General features: G+C 45.4%; 1 long non-coding RNA gene across 1 annotated transcript; it reads left to right on the forward strand.

The window, feature by feature from the left end:
• Positions 1–407: 407 nt before the first annotated feature.
• Positions 408–21,671, forward strand: LOC110326168. Its single transcript, XR_002380771.1, has 4 exons — positions 408–595; positions 973–978; positions 6,037–6,150; positions 19,347–21,671. It is a non-coding gene; the product is annotated as an uncharacterized LOC110326168 (long non-coding RNA).
• The last annotated feature ends 209 nt before the right edge of the window (positions 21,672–21,880 follow it).

Here is a 21,880-nt window from a genome sequence, read left to right on the forward strand (position 1 = left end):
AACAACAACAATTCCCTAGAGCTTCTAGTTCCTAAGTTGCTGTCTGTCACTAGGATGAAATTCTGCCTGGGACCTGATAGTCTCCCCAGGGATGAGGACTGGTGTGAACGTGGGAATGATGACTCTTATTTACTGAGGCTCTGAAATAGAACGGTGGCATCAGGGTCGTGAAGCCCAAGAACCCTTGAGTCATCAAGATGTTCCCAACCAAGGGGTGGGAGCGAGCCCTCCGATTTGCTTCCCAACCACTCTTTATGGGTTATTTTTGTAGACAGCCACGCTCTGTGGTTGGAGTGGGAATGAGCAAGGGGAGAGGAAGGAGAAGTTGGTGTCTTTGAAGTGAACGCTCAGAAAAGCTCTTGCAAGGGAGATCTTTACCTACTTCACTTGGCGTGCTCTTCCTATTCAGGCAAACTCACCAAGAGAATCTGAAATCCTTTTTCTCCAAGTCACTTGTCAGGGGGTCATCTTTGTTTCCAAACTTGTGCTTTGCTCTCTCCCGGTGCGACCTGTGGGTGAGTGCACCCCCTCTGGAAAAACAAGGAAAGTGCAGCTATATTCAGACAGAGACTATCCTCCTTGTATCCATTCTCCTGTATGTGTATTTCGATTCTTATACTTTGAGTTCACATCAGTGAGACTGAAAGATGCCAGGGAAGCCGCAGTTCTAAAAACGACAAATAAACTCTACTTGCCTTGCTGGAGTACCCCAGATAAGACCCATCCATGCCCCTTTTCGGATGGAAAAGGGAATTTGTACATTCTATCCTGAAGGTCTCCCTGTTATTTATTTATTTGTTTATTTGTTTATTTATTTATTTATTTATTTATTTAATAACAGGAATGGTAGGCAGATGGAAGCCATTACAGATTATACCATGAATATCCTCTTGCCTTTACGGCTGAATCCGAGCCCCATTTTGCCGTTTGGTTTGACGGTTTTTCTACTAATATTCGTTAAAAGTAAAAGAGAGCCGGGTCTCCTGTAACTCTACTGACACACCATAGAAAAATCTTTTAAACCTTTTACTTTTTTGAGACAGGGTCATGTGTGTATCTAGGTTGACTTCAAACTTACTGGGTCATTGAGGAAGACCTTGAACTCTCAGGGTCCCCAAATCACTGAAGGAAGACCCCTGACTTAGATAGCATTATACAAAGACAAAGAACGTTTATTCTGCAGAAACACCCAGAGTGTGGGGGTGAACTATTTTACACAACAGTGACCCTAGACAAAGGTGTGCAGGCCAGAACTCTCTAGAAGGATTAGGTAATCTCTAATGTGATTGGTAGGGGCCAAAGCAGTGACAGTAATATAACTTTGATTGGCTTCAGTTAGTTCTTCTATACTTAGAGAATGGGTTAGGTAATCTAAAATTCCATGGGTGGGTGCTGGGGAGGACACAGGGACAGCGGCTTGTGCCAGGTGGTCAGAGGTCTGCATTCCTGTGTCATGAACGCTTAACTCTAGGATGAGATAGGGCGGCCCATTCTGAGATAAGGTATTCCCCGTTCTTGTGGTTCTCCCCAGGCTGCTCTGTGGGAGGGGGTTTTATGACCTTGTTTCTGGATTTTATGGTCTGTTTCTGGAGTTGGTGACTTACGGCTTTCTTTTCAAAATCAGGCTTGGTCCTTACATGGAGACAAATGGGGTTTAGATTGTCCTTTCAGAACTCCTGATTCTTCTGTGTCCACTTCCCAAGGTCTGAAATACACAATTCTTGGCTTCTCTTTTGAATTTTTTAGAAGGTAAGGTGTAGTGATAGCTGAGTGGTTAAGAGTATTTTCTGCTCTTGCAAAATACCTGGATTTCTTTCCCAGAAGTCATGTGGAAGCTCACAAACATCTGCAACTCCTGTTCCAGGGAATTTGAAACTTTCTCTTGGCCCCCGTGGGAGCCAGGCATTCATGTGTGCCCGTACACATATACAGACAAAACACTCGTACACATAAGATTACAAAATTAAATTAAAATTTAAAATACTCTTTGATGGGAGTCCTTAGTAAAATACTAAAGACATCTCCATCATCAGCAACAAACAGCGCGCAGACTTCTGTGGGAATAATATTTGCCTATAGGGAATTGACAATCTAACTTGTGCTCTATAGATAGTGCTATGCTGAACTAATCAATAGCCTAATTAATCTTTGTGCCAGACAATCAGAAGAATGGACGGTTCTCACTAAGGCTGGGTTTAGTGACCTAGCATGGGCTGTAACATGTCTGTAACATGGATGTCACCTGCAGAGTTTCTTAGATTAAGATTGCTTCATAGAATAAAATCAGTGTTCACAGTCAATGTTCTAGACTGTAATTTAAGCATGAGCCTTATCTGTTCCCAGTGTGGCTCCCAAATAATTGACCCAAGGACTTATTAAGTTTATAAGCACTATGACTGGGCAAATATTCATTAGTTCTAACCCTCTAAACTATCTCTTTTCCAGCCATGAGGTCATTTATCTTCAGTCTGAGTCTTTCCCTGGCTTGCTCTGCTCGTGGCAAATCTCTTGTCTCCCTGCTCACCATGACTTCTCTTGGACCCTCTGCCTCATGGTCTTTCCATGTGGTCCCTCTACCTCCGTTCCTCATGGTTCTTCTCTTCTTTTTCTCCCCTGGGACCATTGAGTGGCTGGGATTGGAAGTCCAGCCTTCCTCTCTCCTCTGCCTAACCATAGGTCGATCAGCTCTTTATTAACCAATCAGAAATAATTGGGGGGCATTCTTTACACGAGGTGGACACAAGAGATGGTTCAATAATCATGACAATGCTAGAATCTGTACGCTAACCAGATCTCTGGGAACAGAAGTCAGCGCACAAGACCAACCCTCAACACAGCTAGAGGAAAGGCATGCAACCCCGTTGTGCTGGCTAGTTTTGTGTTAACTTGACACAAGCTATCATCGAAGAGGAGGGAGCCTCAACTGAGAAAATGACTCCATAAGATCCAGCTGTAGACAAGTCTGTGGGGTATTGCTTTACTAGTGATTGGTGGATAAGGGCCTAGCCCATTGTGGGTAGGGACATCACTGGCTTGGTGGTCCAGAGCACTACAAGAAAGCAGGTTGAGCAAGTCATGAGGAGCAAGCCAGTGGGGACCCCTCCATGGTCTTGGCATCAACTCTTGCCTCCAGGTTCCTTCCCTATTTTGAGTTCCTGCCCTGAAGTCCTTCAATGATGAATATGGATGTGCAACACAAGCTAAACGAACCCTTTCCTCCCAGGTTGCTTTTGGTCGTGATGTTTCATCACAGCAATAAGAACTCTTAAGATATACCTAAGACATGGTACCAGGATCATGGGAGATTCCTGGGACAAACTTGACCATGCTGTTTTAGGGAGGACTGTAGAAGGACTTTGGGACTTGGAGGTAGAAAAATCCATTGAGTGTTGAGACCTCAGTGGGCTGTTCTGTAAGAGCTTGGAAGATTAAAAATGTTGCGAGCAGTGCAGAAGACGGAGGCCTGGCTTATAAACTTTCAGAAGGAAGCAAAAGCTCTTCTGGGCCCTTTGTGTGAAGAATCTATGGTGTCTGGTCAGCTGGGGCTGAAGAATTGGCTGTGATTAACAAGAGACCCAGAACCACTAAAGCAAAACCTTTGCTTTGCTGGCACAATGGAAGCTGGCCACCTGGGGCAGAAGAATCAGCTAGGATTAAGAAGAGGCCAGCAGCATCATTAAGGTGACATCTTCTGGGAAGTGTTTCCTCAGGGCCAGTACACAGAAGCTGTGTTCTAGGAGTGGCCAAGGTTGGACCTCATGTTGGCACCTGAACTTGGTAGTTTCAGCGTCACCCAGGTGGTACTGGTTTTGAAAGTAGGAATGGGACATGGAAAGAAGCCAAGGTTTGGCACTATGTGGCAAGACTGTGGGATCTCTGAAGAGAGCCCAGAAGAGGCTATTGGTGAGAGTGCAACCTGGTTGCATCAGGCGACCCCAGCATTCTGGAGATGCTACTACCATGGGATGATCACCAAGAACGGCAGCAGCCTTGGAGTGCAGCCTGATGGAGCTTAGAAGAGGTACTGTGTGTGCTGCAGAGGATGGAGCTGGAGAAGTGAGCCAAGCTCTTTGGAGGAGCCCAGGTGATGGTGAGTGAATCCCAGACACTGGGCGTGGAGTTGTTTTCACGTTTGGAGTTCGGTTTTGCTTTGAACAGACTGTAAGTAAACCCTGGTTCTTTTCTCTCGAAATAAGAAAGTGTTTAGCTGATTCTTGATTTTACAGGGGCCCACAGTTGAGGGAGTTTCAATTTCAAAAATTTAAAAGAGCCTTTGGATTTTTTTTTTTTCTAAAAAAAGAGACAGAATTTTTAAAGTTTGTATTTGTAAGACCGCGGGGGGGGGTGTTCAATTTTGTAAAATGCTTTATATTATGATATTGATATTAACTTGTGAGATGAAGAAGAAAGGGGGGGGTGTAGCTTCATAGTGATGTGTTTGTGTGTCAAGCTGACAAGGGGTCAGTTGTGCTGGCTAGTTTTATATCAACTTGATAGACGTCTAAGGGGAGGAAACCCAGTTGAGATGCCTCCATAAGATAAGATTGTATGTAAGCCTGTAGGGCATTATCTTAATTAGTGATTTATGGGGGGCGGGCCCAGCCTGTTGTGGGTGAAGCTCCCCCTGGGCTGGTGTTCTATAAGAAAACAGGCTGAGAAAGTTATGAGGAGTGTGTCATTAAGCAGTCCCCCTCCATGGCCCCTGCATCAGCTCCTGTCTCCAGGTTCCTGTTCGGACTTCTTTCAACGATAAACAATGATGTGGAAGCATAAGCCAAGTAAACTTTTTCATCCCCCGAGGTGTTTTTGGTTGTGGTGTTTCATAACAGCAATAGCAAGATTCCCCAATTAAGACACCGCCTATTAACATTTGTCTTTCAAGGGCTGGCAAGGTGGCTTAGAGGGACTGGTCACCAGGCTTGATTATCCCTGGTTTAAATTTGATCCTCTGGACTCAAGAAGTTGGGTCAACTGACCCCCATGAAGCTGTTCTCTGACCTGCTCAAGAGCACTGTGCTGTGAATGTAGCCACCAACGAATGAACAAATGAACAAAAAAGAAACCCAAAATTTAAAAGTTCAAATTCTAGCATGTAGGCTGTGTATGGCTCAGCAGCTGGGTTTCCTCTGGATGGGGCCTCCATTTCCAAACGGGCTGGATCTGGACAGACACCAGTTTACAGTGAGCCTCGTTTTCATTTTACTCCTGTAGGAGCTGCGAATCCAGGCACTATCTGCACAATTAAAGGTTGCTTAAATTTCCAATGAGCCCACAGTTCCTTCTCAGAGGGCATGGAAACACATTTTTTAGAGAGGTGACGTGCACGTTGGATTTATTTATTTATTTAAAGATTTATTTATTATTATATGTAAGTACACTGTAGCTGTCTTCAGACACACCAGAGAGTCCATCAGATTCCATTACAGATGGTTGTGAGCCATCATGTGGTTGCTGGGATTTGAACTCACGACAGTCTGAAGATCAGTCGGCACTCTTAACTGCTGAGCCATCTCTTCACCCTGCATGTTGGATTTATATGTGACTTGAATACTATGTATGGGGAAAGCCCAACTGAGCTCACTGCAAGTGAATTTACATGGCCCAGTGGCTTATGATTTTTCTAGTATTTGCAGACCTGTTTGCTACACACTGGTACCCAGGATAACTGACTGACTCTAAGTGAAGTGTCACAATAGTTTGGTTTTCTTAATCCCAGGGCTTCTGTCTAGTTTAACAAACTAGAATCAATTCTACACTCTTTTTCCTGCAGACATTCTGTCCTTAGGGTTGGAAATCATGATAATTCAGACACCAAAATAGTTAAGAATCAAGAATCAATCAACCCCTTCCCTGTCTCCTGCCCACCTCAATTTTAGAAAAGAACAGGAGAATAATTTCTGAATATTAGTGCCAGGACATGAAAGGCAGACTCAGTCTCCTGAGACCCCTTTATAGTACTTGAACCCAATCATAGAATTTGAGACTGTATACTCCCACAAATGCCTGGACAAGAAAAAATGTGCTTTCTTTTTCAAGTGGCAGCTGGAAGGCAAACTCTCTTTAAGTAAGAAGCAGACCTCCTTTCTTTCCTGAAGGACATTGTCACTTAGCTCTCAAATCTGCCTGTGATGGTGCTTTATCAATCTGCACGTGAGAAGCCCTGAGCGCCTTCCCTGACGCCTGGCAGATGGTGAGGGACATGTTATTTGTACTCTTAATTTTTACTTGATGGTCTATTTTATGTACATGAAGTTCCATGGAGAGAGGTGGGGAAGAGAGAGAGAGAGAGAGAGAGAGAGCGGGGGCGAGGGGGGGAGAGAGAGAGAGAGAGAGAGAGAGAGAGAGAGAGAGAGAGAGCGAGCGAGCGAGAGAGAGAGAGAGAGAGAGAGAGAGAGAGAGAGAGAGACAGAGACAGAGACAGAGACAGAGACAGAGACAGGAGGAGATATGATCCAATTGTAGGCAAATTTTCAGGGCAATTTCTTATTTAGTGATTGGTGGGGGAGGGCCCAGCCCATTGTAGGTGGGGCCACCCCCGGGCTACAGCAGTTTTCTGGGGGCTATAGGTATTCTTTTCTGGCCGCAGCTTTTCCTAGCTTGGAAGATTCTCAACACAGCATTTGGAGTGGTCTTGGTGTCTAGGAGCAGTGTGGGTGCCCATGTGTATTCACAACTCAGCAGTGCTTTTCCTTCCAGATAAAAACTCTGTCCCTCTGTCCCCCCCCCATCTCTCTCATTGTTTAAATAGGAACAATTGAGTTGGGTGTGGTCTCACTATGTCTGAGACCAAGCTTGGAAGCGCTCCATCCCTTGATAAAATTACAGTTGATGACCAACTGCTCAGAGTTCTGGCTATGTTGCTAAGCCCCTAGGTTTAGAAAGATGCCAAATAAGGTGGTCTTGGCAAGGGCGAGTGTGCACTGGCCTTGCCAATGTGAGTTAGGGGTGGGGGCATAGGTAGAAGACAGGTACAGCTGACTGGTGTAAGGTCCTGTAGCGTCTTGGCACTCACCTACAGCACACACACAGAACTCTTTTTTTCCCCCGTCTAACCCGTGTCATTGTGCACTAAGGAGATGGCTGCCTCAGGTTATTCCAGGAAGACAGTGCCAAGAGAGGAGATCCCTGCTGAAGCTTGTTGGTACCATGTTGGCACCATGTTGGCACCATGGGCAGGAGGGTTGCATTTCACATGCCAAATAAACCCGGATGTGGCTCTAAAAGCTGTCTCATTTTTTTCCCCCATTTATTTTGTATGTGTCCATGTGTATGGCATGCATCCAAGTGTGTGCATGTTTGCAAGTGTGTGGTATGCATGCAGGTGTGTGTGTGTGTGTGTGTGTGTGTGTGTGTGTGTGTGTGTGTGTGTATACACATGAAGACATGGGGCTAACACTGGGCCTGGTTCTTAACAGTTTCCCATTGTATTGGTGGAGGCAATGTCGCTGCTCACTTGGACCTGGACGGAGCTCACCACTTTTGTTAATCCAGCCAGCCAGCTTGCTTTGGGGACAGCCTGTTTCCACCTGCCGAGCTCTGGAATCTTCACCCCTCTGCCATGTCATGGGCACCTGCCCTGGGTACCCTGGCTCTAGTTCTCAGGCTCCTGTGGCCAAGCCCTTTTCCCACCAAGCCATCTCCAGAGATCTTGTTTTTTTATTTTTTTGGTTTTGTTTTGTTTTTAAAGGTAGCATCCAAATGTTATCACTCCGTAGGCTTCCCCATGTTATACTTTCAGCTTTCTTATGCATTAACCAAACTTAGAATTTTTTCAACCTTCAACAAGGAAAGAGAGTAGTTTTGATTTGTTTCGTAACCATTTTTTTTTGTTTGTTTTTGATACCTTTGTTTTCTTAGTCCAGGAAATTAAAAATGACTGAACACAAGCTGAATGCTCAGAGTTAAGTGTTCTATATTTTCTTTTTTAAAGATTTATTTATTTCCTGTATGTGAGTACTCTGTCATTGTCCTCAGACACACTGGAAGAGGGCATCAGATCCTATTACAGATGATTGTGAGTCACCATGTGGTTGCTGGGAATTGAACTCTGGACCTCTAAAAGAGCAGTCAGCACTCTTAAGCGCTGAGCCATCTCTCCAACCCCTGTGTTCTATATTTTCACACCCTGGTTATCAGTGTGGTCACCTCTTCCCTTGTATAATCTTAATGGTGACTGGAGTAGGCATTCAGTTATTTCTAAAAGATTCATTTTTAGTTATATGTCCATATGCTTGTTTGTTTTTTCTGTGTATACACCACGTGCTTGCAGTGACCAAGGAAGCCAGAAGAGCGTGTTCAATCCCTTGGGACTGGAATTACAGAGATCCTAAGCAACCATGCGACAGTAGGAATTGAACCTGGGTTCTCTGGGAGAGAAGCCAGTGCTTTAAACCACTGAGCCATCTCTCTAGACAGTTTTTACGAAGAAAATGGTATGCCATTTGTACAAGTCTTTCATGTGCTACAGTGGCTGTAACAGTTACTGGGGATTTGTGGGAGTCCTTTGTGTTTCCTAGATAATACTGGGAAATCAGAGTTTCCTCTTGAGGCTCTTAGTTTCAATGTAAGAATTGAAGAATGGACTCAAAAGGAAATTCAAGGATAGGGTTATTAGTGTTTTAAAAAAGCCCCAGGGCAGGCAACTGTTAATCCCAGCAGCTGCCTGGAGAATGTAGGAGAAAAGGAGGTGGGGGCAGGCAAACCCTGACATTTGAGTGGGAGGGAGCTTTAGAAAGAACATGGAAGTCCAAAGTACTGTGGTGTGAGTGTGTGTGTGTGTGTGTGTGTGTGTGTGTGTGCTGTGTGTTTGCATGTGCGCTCACATACCTATACACAGCATGTACACAGACATAGGCACACTTAGGGCAGTGGTTCTCAATCTATGGGTCGAAGTCCCTTTGGTGGTCTAACAACCCTTTTACAGGCGTCACATCTCAGATATCCTGCATTTCAGATGTGTAGTACGACCACTTTATGCTTACCCCCAACTAGCTCACAAATAAACGAAACTCTAACTATCGTTATTTTATTTGGCTTTGACAATCACTGAGGGTCACCCCTAATCTATTGTTCTAACTGCCTGCCTGGCTGCCTCCCCAGTGGTGTAACCCAGATACTTGCTATTTCTCCTGGCCACATACTCGGGGTAAATCTCCTCTCTTGGATGCTTCCTCCTCTCCCCTCATCCTCTTCCCTCATCCCTCCCCCTTCTCCTCCTGGTCCCCACCCCCTCCTTCTCCACTGCCAACCAGGTAACTCAAAACCTATCTACCTTTAATCCCTTCAGTAACTGGATGTAGCCAATTTTATTTAACCAGTAGTTTTAAATCAAGGAGTTAGTTTTGCACAACAAAAGCTTGTCAGTGTGAGACTTCACTCTAGGGTACAGAAGTTAGCATTACAATACATAACAACAGTCCAAACTGCAACACTGATATTACATTATGATTCATAACAGTAGCAAAATTACAGTTATGAAGGAGCAAGGAACATCATTTTATGGTCGGGGGTCACCACAGCATGAGGAACTGTACTAAAGGACTGCAGCATTAGGGAGGTTGAGTGCCACTGGCTGAGGTACTAGTTAGCATCGAGAAGAAAGAGATAGAAAAAGTTCCCCTTTTCTGAGGCAAAGAAGATGGGCAGGGCTAAAAGTGGAATGGGTATCTGAATGGACATCTTTCTCCCAGCCTCCATCTCTCCCATGGTGATTCTAGGAAAAGATTCCTCACAGTGATTCTGGGACCCACAGACTTTGTGTGTCAGTCTCTCCGGATCGTTTTCCCACCAGACACACCTACAGCTGGAAAGAGGAGCAGCCTGGGGTGGGTCTGTTGGAGAGGTATTGTTAAGACTGTCTGTGTCAGCAAGGGCTGAGGTCAGAGCGTATGTCACGTGTCCCTGAGGCTCACTCAGACACAACTGGGACAATAGTGAGACAACAGTGCCTAATCCTGCTGGAGAGTTGCTGAACACCCCAGCAGCCGAGGGCCCCACCGCTTTCTAGCAGTAACTAGGGCTCTCTCATCAGTCCCCAAGTCATGATTTCCCTCAATATGCTAAATGTTTTAAAAAGAAGAAAGCCATCTTTGAAGGGCTGACACCCACAGTCAAAAGCTGAAGTGATATTCTTCCCCTCACAACACATTTTAAAGTTTTAGAAAAATCTAGAAAGGAGGGCACTTTCTTTATTTCTATATCATTTTTTGTGTTGTTGTTGTTTTTTCTTCTGGATCTTTAAAAAAAATCTGTATGTGTGATCTTCAGGAAGGAAGGGGAAGGTATTTATAGGCCATTCCTGACTTCCTGTTTCTAAAGATAGTCTGCTAGTATCTACAACTTCTGTTCAGAATGTTGGCGCTACTTGCATGTCAAAGGATGCAGTGTTCAGAGACCTCCCTGACTCCCCACATCTTAGGCATTTGCTGCCATACTTATGAGGACCTTTGGAGTTCTGATTTAGGTGACTTATAAATCCCTCCCTCAGGGTGGGGGATTAGGTTTACCATTGCCTAATCTCTTCTAGAGAGCCTCACGCCTCACTACCCCACGCAAAGACTAAACCTAAGGGTCCCTGCGTTCCTAGCTCGTGCTTGGAGTGCTTGTGAAAAGACATTTAAACTGATTTTAATATTATTTAAAGAAAAAATAATTACCTAGTGAGTTCAAAGCGATAGTTCAGACAGGAAAGGGGGTGGGCGGGTGGGTGGTTTTAGTGTTTCTTGAATGTATCAAAACTTCTTCAAAATCCTACAATGTGCCAATTCATTTGAGGTTTCTTTTTTTTTTTTCTTTTTTTTTTTTTTAAATTGTTGTATTTTTTTTTTTTTTTTTTTTTTAAGATTTATTTATTTATTACATGTAAGTACCCTGTAGCTGTCTTCNGACACTCCAGAAGAGGGCACCAGTTTTTGTTACAGATGGTTGTGAGCCACCATATGGTTGCTGGGATTTGAACTCAGGACCTTTGGAAGAACAGTCTGTTCTCTTAACCACTGAGCCATCTCGCCAGCCCTCATTTGAGGTTTCTTACCATTTGTTTCAAACAGATAAGACTTTGTTGCCAAGAGTCTTCCAGAAGCAGAAGCCCCCTGGAGTCTTAGTTTACTCTGTCAGCCAGATGTTGATGCAGCGTGGACCCTGCCCTGTGTGTCCTTTGATTTAGTCCACAGATATTTCTCTACCAAGATCAAGAAGTGCTGACAACACCTGAAACAAAAGGAGCAGCCATGGCCTGCTCTCCTCTGAAGAGCTTAGAGGCACTGGCTGCCAGCAGTGAGTGCTTGCAAGGAGGAGGGACTGCGCTCCTGGAAGGGAAGGGGCGCCCAACCAGATGTAGGACCTGTGTCTGAGACCTGAGGTCAGGGAGGGGAGATAGGACAGGACTAGATTGCTATGCAGGGAACACCTGCGGGCAGAGAGGACATGGCCTGGAGGTACACAGAGGGGAGGAAAACTTCAGTGTCTCAGAGCATCTAGGGCAAAGGTGTCCATTGTGACAGAATTGGCCCTGGGAAGACAGTCATAGGAAGGAGTGTGAATTCTCCAAACTGCTGAGGATAGTGTTCTCCAGGTGAACCTCCTTTATCCCCTCTGGGTTTCTAGAACCCTATCCCTTGGTTCCCATCCTTTATTCATCATATACCAAATTTTGACGTCATTCTCCCCTCTTAAGACTTATACCTCTTGGCTCTTCACGCCTCTTATAATTGGTTCACATTTATAATGTGGTTTAATTTAATCACAGGGCTTTACATAGCACCTACACCTTTGCACACAGAATTTATCCCTTGCCTTGACATTTCTACACAAATCCAGATTCCTAAGTCTGACCGATTCCTTGACCACTTTCATTAGTCACTGAGGCTCAGTCCTGTGCAGGGGTTACAGACATCCTGCCTAGCATACCAGGACCATGGATTTGATCCTGCAACAGCCAAACAAAATTAAACAAAACACGCTCATGATACGAATGACCATAGGCAAAAGAAGACACCTCAAAAGACTTAAGCCGTTCTGTAGAGTGTGGGTTCTGAAGTAAGGCTGGGGTAATAGAGACAAAGAGCCTTTTCTTCTACCCTTTGATGTTTAACGGTGGGTATTCGGGGATCAATCTGGCAGAAGCAAGCTTATAGGAGCAGGGGCTTGATGCTACATGTCACGTGTGTGCAGGACCATGCTTTGGTGAATAATTCCAATAAGATAGATAGTAAGAACTGGATCTTGGAAACCTAACTCACTGGGAGACTAGAAGGCAGAAAGAAGTAGCTGCTGTGTGAAGATCAAACATGTTTTTTTAAGAAACATGTGGATCTGTAGGAGAGCAAGCAAGAAGCCTAGTTTGTCTAGGTCCTGTCTTCTCATCTTCTTCATGGTCATGGATATCCACCACGGACCACATCTATCACAGATTTAGCTCTCCTCTTGCATCAGAGCCATTCTAAAGGAGAAGTGCATGACAGCCTCAATTCCCAGAAATCTCTGTTTTAACAGATAAGGGCAAGCTTTCAAGAAACATTTCCCCTGCATCTGCTAGATATCATATGTCCCCGGTGTATCGTCTTGCTTGTGCCAAAGTCATAAGATTTGGAAGGTGGCATGTCCTGATTCTGTCACTATGTCATCGCTTCAGTTGAGCATTGGTCAACCAAAAGTCATCTCAGTAATCACAATTAAGTCCGACCTGGCATAGCTACTGAGGCGACAACAGCTCCCGTTAGCAGCCTCTCTGTACACCTGCCCTTCCTCTGTTCTCCATTTTACTCTATTTATGTCTATTTATGAAGTTATCCATGACACTGGCTTTGCCCGGTGTAATAACAGCAAGCATGTCAAAGCCATCAGCAGCTAGAGTGCAGGTACACAGATGTTTGCTCTCAGCCCTCTCTTCAAGCCCTGAGATTATTACAGAAACATGGCTGGGCTAGGTATAAGAAGAGGAGGACCACATGTAGCAAAGAGGAGACACTCTAGTGAGGTTGTCATCAACGAGGCAGCCTCCAGGTAATTGGCCAGTTTACGCTAGACACATGGACATGTCCAACAAAGATTAGGTCATTAAGTCCAGGTCAGAAGGACATTTGGGCAATCAGAAGAGTCAGAGTAAATGACAGATAATGATTAGCTACCATTTATTAAACCATGCCGAATATTGGGATGGTTTGTTGTATAAAGCACCCAGCACACCCATGGGAAAGCCTTACTATCATTTATTGGAGAGGGTAAGAGGTCACCCTGAGAGAGGGGCGCTTAGAGAACTGCAGCTTTCTCCAAGCCCAGTTCTGTGCCTGAACAATTTCCATTCCAGGAGTCCTGGAGATGAGATTCATGTCAGTAGTTCTCATTGGATGTTTCTGTGTTCCCCAAAGATTCGACCTGGTTCAAAGGCTGGTGTTCCTAGGCTGGTTCCAATACACCATTCTGTAGTGTTGTTATCTTCTCTATGCTCAGAAGACTGTGGTAGAACAATGTGGGAGGGAGGGGAGTGACTGGACAGAGAAATAGGGATGTAAGGAGAAGAGGCAGATCAAAGATAGGGTCCTTTGATGGGAGGGCTGCGGCATCTATGGAGTGTGGTTATGGAGATGAAATTCCTGTCAGTTCTTTAACAGTAGCTCTTCCTTCAGATCTCCTGAATTCAACTCAAACCCCTTGGCCAGGTGATTCCTCCGAGCTCTCAGCTGCTTGCTACTCTGTACCTTCTGCCCTTCCACTTGAACGGGGCTGTCTTAGTCAGGGTTTCTATTCCTGCACAAACATCATGACCAAGAATCAAGTTGGAGAGGAAAGGGTTTATTCAGCTTACACTTCCACATTGCTGTTCATCACCAAAGGAAGTCAGAACTGGAACTCAAGCAGGTCAGGAAGCAGGAGCTGATCCAGAGGCCATGGAGGGATGTTACTTTCTGGCTTGCTTCCCCTGGCTTACTCAGCTTGCCTTCTTATAGAACCCAAGACTACCAGCCCAGGGGATGGCACCACCCATAATGGGCTCTCCACTTGATCCCTAATTGAGAAAATGCCTTACAGCTGGATCTCATGGAGGTATTTCCTCAAGGGAGGCTCCTTTCTCTGTAATAACTCCAGCTTGTGTCAAGTTGACACACAAAACCAGCCAGTAGAGGGGCTTTCTTACCAGAGTCTTGCATCCTGCTTGGTACTCTGTGTTGCCTCTTTGTGGAATGATGAGCAACATCACTCAGACACCTTCTTGACATGTGTAGACGCTGCGAGGAAACGCGAATGTTCATAACCACAGGCGCCCCAATAGCCTCTCAGTGATCAATACTGGTTGTCATCTGGTGTGAACTGCTCAGTAAGGGAAGGATTCTGCCAGGTTCACTCTCAGGAGTGCCCGACAGAGTTCACAGGGCATGCCGATGGTATATATTAATGACGTAGTGCAAGGAATCACTCCATCAGGTGAATGGTCCAAAGGTTAAAGATGACAAAGCCTGCTTCCTGTTAAAGATGTGGACTGGAGAATGAGTCCCACCTGAATGCAAATTAGGACTTAGGAATTATTTGCATTATTTATTTATATGGGACAATGAACTTCTCCAGGCCCATGCACAAAGAAGACAGTCATACATACCCACTTTCCCCTGGGAAGGAGCATTAAGAGAGACATAGACAGCATGAAAAAGGCCCAACAAAGTACCCGGGATCTAGTATGAACTCAGCAAGTCCAAGTGAAGGCATTAACAAGGGTCACTTAAGGGAATGGTCCTCCTAAATGTGTTCTATCCAGCAGGGGCATATTTAGAATACTTACTAAATGTGTTGTTTTAAAAAAATAATCACAGTTTACAGAGAACAAAACAGTATTCAAGATGTTGTGGGTTCATACTACAAACAAGTCAGTTTAATGTTGTTTGGCCTTATTGTAGTTCGATTTTCTGTTGCTGTGATAAATACCGTGACCATAAGCAACTTACAGGAAGAGTGATGATTTCAGTTTACCCTTCCAGGTAGTAGTCTAGTATTGAAGGAATTAGGGGCAGAAACTCAAGGCAGGAACTTGGGACAGAAACCATGAAGGAAGGCTGCTTACCGGCTTGCTCAGTTACCTTTCTTAAACAGCCTAGACCTACTTGCCTAAGAACAGTGCTGCCCACAGTGGGCTAGACCATCCTACATCAATCATCAGCCAACATGGTCTCCTATAGACATGCCACAGGACAATCTGACTGAGGTAGGCTGAGTTAGGCTGCGGTAGATTGAGGTTCACCTTGTTAAGGTGTCTATAGGTTGTGTCAAATTGACAATAAAACCTACCCAGCAAAAACCTTTCCCAATTCATGTGAGAATGGATTCTCCTTTCATCTTTGGAACCACTATGGGTGCGCATGGGACGATACCATGAGGCAGAGCACTGTGCAGGCAATGCTTCTCTGTGAGGAATCTTCAGGGTCTTGACTTGTTAAAAATCTACCACAGAAAGCAAGATGAGTGTTGAACATAAAGAAGCACTGGGTGGAATCTGGACAAGGTATGTTATTGGTCCAAGGCTTCAACTCACTCTATGAGTGTGGGGAACTCAGTCACCATCCTCATTCTGTCACTCCAGGCCACCTGCTGGGAGAGCCAGTCTATGGCATCAGGGGAGGGGCAGGGCTGGGTCAAAACTGAAGGCTTCAGCAGGGCCCTGAGTTTTCTGAGGACAGTTCTACACTTTGTACTTTCTCTGTGAGACCATCTAGGTCAACACAGGCTGGTGTGTGTGTGTGTGTGTGTGTGTGTGTGGTTGGGCAAGGCTGCAGGACAGGTTACCTTTTCAAGGAGATTTGCAGAGATAGAAAACACAGGAGACTCAAGAGAGAAGGACAGTGTTAGGGACAGAAAGATGGCTCAGTCAGCAGAGTGTTTGCCGTGCAAGCAATGGGGTCTGAGATTTGGTATCATCAGCACCCACATAGACAGTCAGGCTCAGTGCTCTATGCCTGTGATCCTGGTGCCGGGGAGGTGGAGACAAGAAGAGAATCCTGAGAGCTCATTGGTGTTGATTGATGCTGGTCATAGGCGAGAGAAGCTCACCAAGATGCTAAGCCTTCATTTTCTGAAGGAGCAGAGAGAAGGGTTCAGCCTTTTTAGAAAAGACTGACACCCAGCTAGCTCACTTCAGTTACTCTCTTCAAACATTATACAAGGTTAATTGTGGCTGGGAAAGGTTCCAGCTACCAAAGTACAGGTGAGAATCCCTCGGCGCTTGATAATATCTCCCAAGGAGAAGTCATTGATCGGAACCTTTACGCTTGAGGGTCTTCCAATTCTCCAGGACTGTATTCTCACTCTGAATTGAAATGGCAATGGTCCAATTCATATAAAACCGTGGAAGTTGTCTCTGCTTCTAAGGACTCTATTGAGTGGCATGGAATTGGAATGCCAGACCCTCTATTACAATTTGATAATTCTACTCAGACTAATTTGTGGAAATTGGCAAGTGCTTTTCACTCACTTGAAGTACACTGTGTCTCAAAAACTAAGGTGGAGCGTGACTGGCCTCTAACCTCTACCTGCATGCAGACTGGTACATATGAGTACATATGGATGTGTATGCAAACACATATCTCAAATAATAAACAATCAAACAAACACATATATAAGTAGTCAAGGGCAATACCGTACTTCTGTAAGAGTAACTTATCAGTATAGTGGTGATCGGAGGTAACCTTCATGCTGAATTTACAGGTGGGAATTTGTGAGAGAAGGAGACTCCAAATTAGTTCCTTGGCGTAATACACTGTCTGTATTATCAACAAGAATGAGCTGAATCCACATTTCCTAAGTTGCTCCATGGCATGCAGAACAGTGTGCTACTTAACCAAGTTAATTTCTGAAGAAATCAATGCTAAATCTAAACTTAAATTTTGAGCAAAAATCATAGAAAAAAGACTTTATCCCTGCAAAACACAAACATCCCCGCTCCCAGGTACAACCAATACTGTTAGTTACTGTCTTAGCTAGAACTTTATTGCTTGGTATCATGACCAAGGCAACTCTTATGAAAGCAAACATTTAGTTGGGGCTGGCTTATGGTGTCACAGGTTCAGTTCATCTGAAGGCAGCCAGAAGATGCTCTCTGAACTGGGTGGAGCTTAAGCATAGGCCCTTAAAGCCCATCCCCCGCAGTGACGCACTTCCTCCGACAAGGCCACACCCACCCCAACATGGCTACGCTTCCTGGGCCAAGCACATTCAAACTATTACACTATCTAGCACAGCTTTGCTCAGTGACTCTCATGCTCACCTGCAAGCCCCCATTCCAAACAATACAACATGCCTTCACCAAAAGACTGCTTGGGGATTTGAAGACAATCACCGATCGCTTGGTGTCAGGTAGACTTGTTGCTTCTATAGAGGTGTATTTACCTCAAGCACTGGGCGTTTACTGGCTAGTTGATTCATAAGACAGTCCATGAAGTCAAATACCTAAGAAAATATCAGGAATGGTGAGGACAGAGGGCAGACATTACGTAGAAATGTCTTCGGGAGCTGATGGGATACGTGCCTTTAAGAAAACGCAAGAACAGGGCAGTAAGGATGCTCAGGGAAAGCCAAGGAGGGGTGAGACAGAACTGGCCTTCTGCATGATCGCCCAATCCCTCCCCAAGAGGAGTTAGCTCATAGCAGAAACACCCCCAGCCCGTGCTCAGAACTCTTTCACCCCTCACGTTTCTCATAAACTGAGCTCCCCGATGTCTCTCGAGCTCACAAAGGAAATGCTCAATCCATATTTCTCAGAGAAGGGATAAGATCTGAATCTTAGAGGGAGCATTAGACTTGGCCATGAGGGTGGGTGGGTGGTTCTCTTTGGCAGAGGAAGAATCCTGTGCCAAGGCAAGAGGAACAGAACGCCACAGTGTGCTTTAGCTGTCATTGCCAGGCTGTCTCCAAACTGCTACTGGGAGGGGGGGCATTTACATCTTGAAAAAGGCTTGAATACGTCTACCAGAGTTGGAAGCAATAGAGAATAAAACCGCTGTTCAGTCAGCGATGAGAAATTTAATGTTGAACCGCTAGCCACAAGCATACCTCGGAACACAGGCCTAGCATTGTGCTGACGCGTGTGCCCCGGGTGTCCCCTGCCTGAGATTTATTTATGGCTTCCCTGTTGAAAGCAGTACAGGGCGGACGTCTCGGGATGAGCAGGGAGTACAGTTATTCCAGCCTGGGTTATGAACATACTCAGAAAAGGAAACATCTGGGGGGAGGGGGAGGGGGAGAGGGAGGGGGAGGGGGGAAGGGATGAAGGGTGTGGGGGATGCCAGGAAAGAAGCCCCCAGCCACTCCATCCCTGGAAGAGGAAGACCCAGGTTCCTCACTGAAATCTCCTTAGCCTCTAGCATGTGAACAGGCACGTTGGGTTTGTGGCAGAGTGACTTATGCAGTGACATTTGTATTAGTGACTTCCTGGAGGCTGTCTTCTGTTTACCAAATCTGAAGTCAGAGGTGGGTGGAGCCACCCCCCAAAACTTAAGTAGGTGTGTGCCAAGGACTAAGCCCTTCTTCCTCCACTCCCCCAGCCCTGACCCAGGGCTCTATGCTTGCTATACAGGACCTGTCACATTATTTAGTGACATAAGCCATTTACCCCAGGGCTGGGGACCTGGCCAGGTTTGGCTGGTCGGGGGGGGGGGGGCTCTTCCTGTCAGGGTGGCCTGTGCCATCCAGAGGCAAGCTAGAGGTTAGCAGGGCAAAGGGCCATGTAGATGATCCTGAGTTGCTGGTAGCCAGTGAAAACAGCCACTCCCCAGGATGACTCCACCTTGTCCTGAGCCTTTGTCCTGAGCCTTGCAGGGGGGCTTTGCCAGGTGTGAACTTTCAAGTCCTCTCAGAAAAAAAAAACTATAAACCACCCCTTCTGGTTCAGTGGAGGCCGTTGTCTCTGACAGTCCAGCAGGCGTTATGTATCCACCGTCTGAGATCTACGGCACTCTGCATTGACTTTGAACCACTGGGTAGCTGTTGGCCTCAGTCTCTACCTCGTTTGACTAACCTTCTAGAGTAGTTGGCTCTCAACCTCCCTACTGCTGCGACCCTTTAATACAGTTCCTCATGTTGTACTGACTCCCCCAACCTTGAAAGTACTCTGTCATCGCTTCCTAGCTGTGATTTTGCCACTGTTGTGAATCATAATGCAAATATCTGATATGCAGGATATCTGATATGTGACCCCTGGGAAAGGGTCCATCAGACTCCCAAAGGGGTCGTGACCCACAGGCTGAGAACCACTGGTCCTAGGAGGGTGGGTCCCACAGTTGAGCAGATGTAAAACCGATGTACAGAAGGAAGACCTTTCTGGCCTCTCATCTAGAACAGAAACTCCTTTCTTTGTTTCTGTTCAGTACACAGAGTGGTCTGACTGCTCAAATATCTCCAGGGGATGGATCCAGAGTCAGGCCGTGACCACATGGAGCTGAGTGAGAAGACTAGCCTGTACAGCAGATAGCTTCTGTCTCGGGATTGTTCTCTCAAGTTACCCTCTTCTTGCAAAGACACATTGCTCTCATGGGGTGCCTAGGATCCATCCTGGGTTCTTCCACACAAGTGGGCATAATGCAGCTATCAAGAGCTGTCGCTGTGGTGGCCTAGGATTCTGGCTCTGGTGCCTGTGAACCACGCCGCGACATCTATGGAGAAGTATCTCACGCCTTTGCTAGGGATCCAGTGTCACTGTCTCAGTGAGGGGACAGGACACACGGTTTGGAAAAGCTTCTTTCTTCTCTATCTGAGACTCATATCTTAAACTTTTTTTTTTTTTAATTGTGGGATCCTGGGTGTGATATCTTTCTTGGTTTAATCTAAATATAGTTTGGGGCATGAAGAAAATGCTTAGAAAGCCTACGGCTTGCTGATGTCAGAAGGAGAGAGTGTTAGTTTGCATTTTGCCAAACTGGCTTTTACACAGATCACATTTCACTCAATGGCCAGGGTTTTGACTCTTGCCAGCATGATGTTTAAAATAATCAGTATCTTGGTCCATAGCTACAGTCCCTTGGCAAGTCTGCCAAGATAACTGGCCTCCAGTGCTAGCTGTGGAGGTTTGAACAGATCTCAGTACGAAGGAAATGTTTACGTTATTGGAAGCGCGTGTTTCTATGGGGGGAGATGGTGTATAATCTGTACATAAACTCGAGGCGGGCTGGTAGTACTTGTACGAAAGAGATAAGTCTTTGGGGGCGATTTCTATGCTACCTGGTGTCTCTGAACACGAGGCTTTGAGAGAGCGGCTTTGCTCCTCAATTTCAAACCTCTTTTAATTGTTAGAATAATATATAGTAAACGTATCTGAACACTTTTTAAAAATTAAATTAATAGTTCCACCATGTTCTGGCATATTCTGTTGTTCCAAACCATCTGTAACTTACATATCATATTTACAACCCTTCCACTGAGGGTTTCTTTTTGATCACAAGCACTCGATTTTAGAGGTTCCCAGCATTCATATTTATAATTCAATAGTTTATCACCTTCACAAAGAAATTGGGTGGGTGCTGATTTCCCCATCCCTGTGCAGCTTGCCCCTTCTTGCTGGCTTCTTACCTTTCAGCGTTACCACTTCTGGGAACATCAGTGTGTCTGTAGCAAATTCTTTTTTTGTGTGTGTGTGTTGGAATAAATTGCCCAGACGGAGACAGAATAGTAACAGTTTCTTGGCCTTTGATGTGAATTGTTGCACTGATTTGTTAAAGATCAGTAGAGAGTTTGCCTTGTGGCTCACAGTGGTTGAACGGCTTGTGCTGCCAAGGCAGGGGCGGTACTCACAGTGTATTAACAGGTAGAGTTATTAGCTCCTGCCCTTCCAAACTGAGGCCAGCTAGCCAGCCCATTGGGTACACTGCTTGATCGGCAACCTTATTCAGACAGCCAAGGTTTAGTTGCTCCGGGACACCCTTTCCCTGGTGTCACGCTCCACCCTCTTCTTTTTCATTCTCAGTCTCTAGCTGTCTAATGCTTCTTTGGTGAGGTATCGATAGTAGACAAGTGGTGTTTTCCTGAGTAGTTGCTCTGCTTTCACTCTTATTCGCCCACTTAACCCTGGAATAATCCTGTGAGGGTGAATCACTCCCATCCCATAGCCATGCATACTGAAGTTTGCCCAGGTGCACAGAGATGCAACCTTACAACCTAGAGTCAAACCCAGCCTGGATGGCCCCTAGGGTTTCAGTGACAAGCCTGCCTGGGCTGTGGGATGCTGGAGATGCAGGGTGTCAGGGAGAAGGGGGACAGGATGGGGGCTGGACTGTCAGAGGAGCTGAAGCTAGGGTGCCTTAGCTTCCCCTGTATTCTTTCGGTTCCTATATTATTAAGCATTTCCATTAGCTTATGCCGTATTTATTCGCAGCTGTTAAATGTTAGATGACGTCAGAGGAGGGAGGATGTATTTAAAGCCCAGTTACTAAAATGTCTATTTTGACTTTAAAGAAGTCTTCTGCCTTACACTTGTCTCATGTCTCTTTAATCTATAGTCACTTCTAACAGAGAACATTCAGGATCTAGCAGCTCTTTAGGGGATTCTCGCCAAATCTCACTTAAGCGTGGACCCCTTTGTTGAATCATCACCCAGACATATCCTTCTCTATTTACTGTCTATGAAACCGTCGGCGTCTATTCTGGCCCATTATGGAGCCATCTATGTAGTTTGAGATTAAACCATGATTGCTTTCCCGAAAGAGATCACTAAGTGTCTTCCCTTTACTGTACAATTATTCTCCAGTTGACTTTCCATAAGCCAGGCTATCGATGCTAATCTTACAAGTGCAGTTGGGTAATGACTGTTTGAGAAGAGTTGAGGGAAAGACTTATTTCTTGTTATAAACCGACCAATTCGTGACAGAAAAGAAGAGACTGTCATATGAGGATTCTGTCATTTCCTTTA

Source organism: Mus pahari, chromosome 9 (assembly GCF_900095145.1).
Source record: "Mus pahari chromosome 9, PAHARI_EIJ_v1.1, whole genome shotgun sequence".
Lineage (NCBI taxonomy): Eukaryota > Metazoa > Chordata > Mammalia > Rodentia > Muridae > Mus > Mus pahari.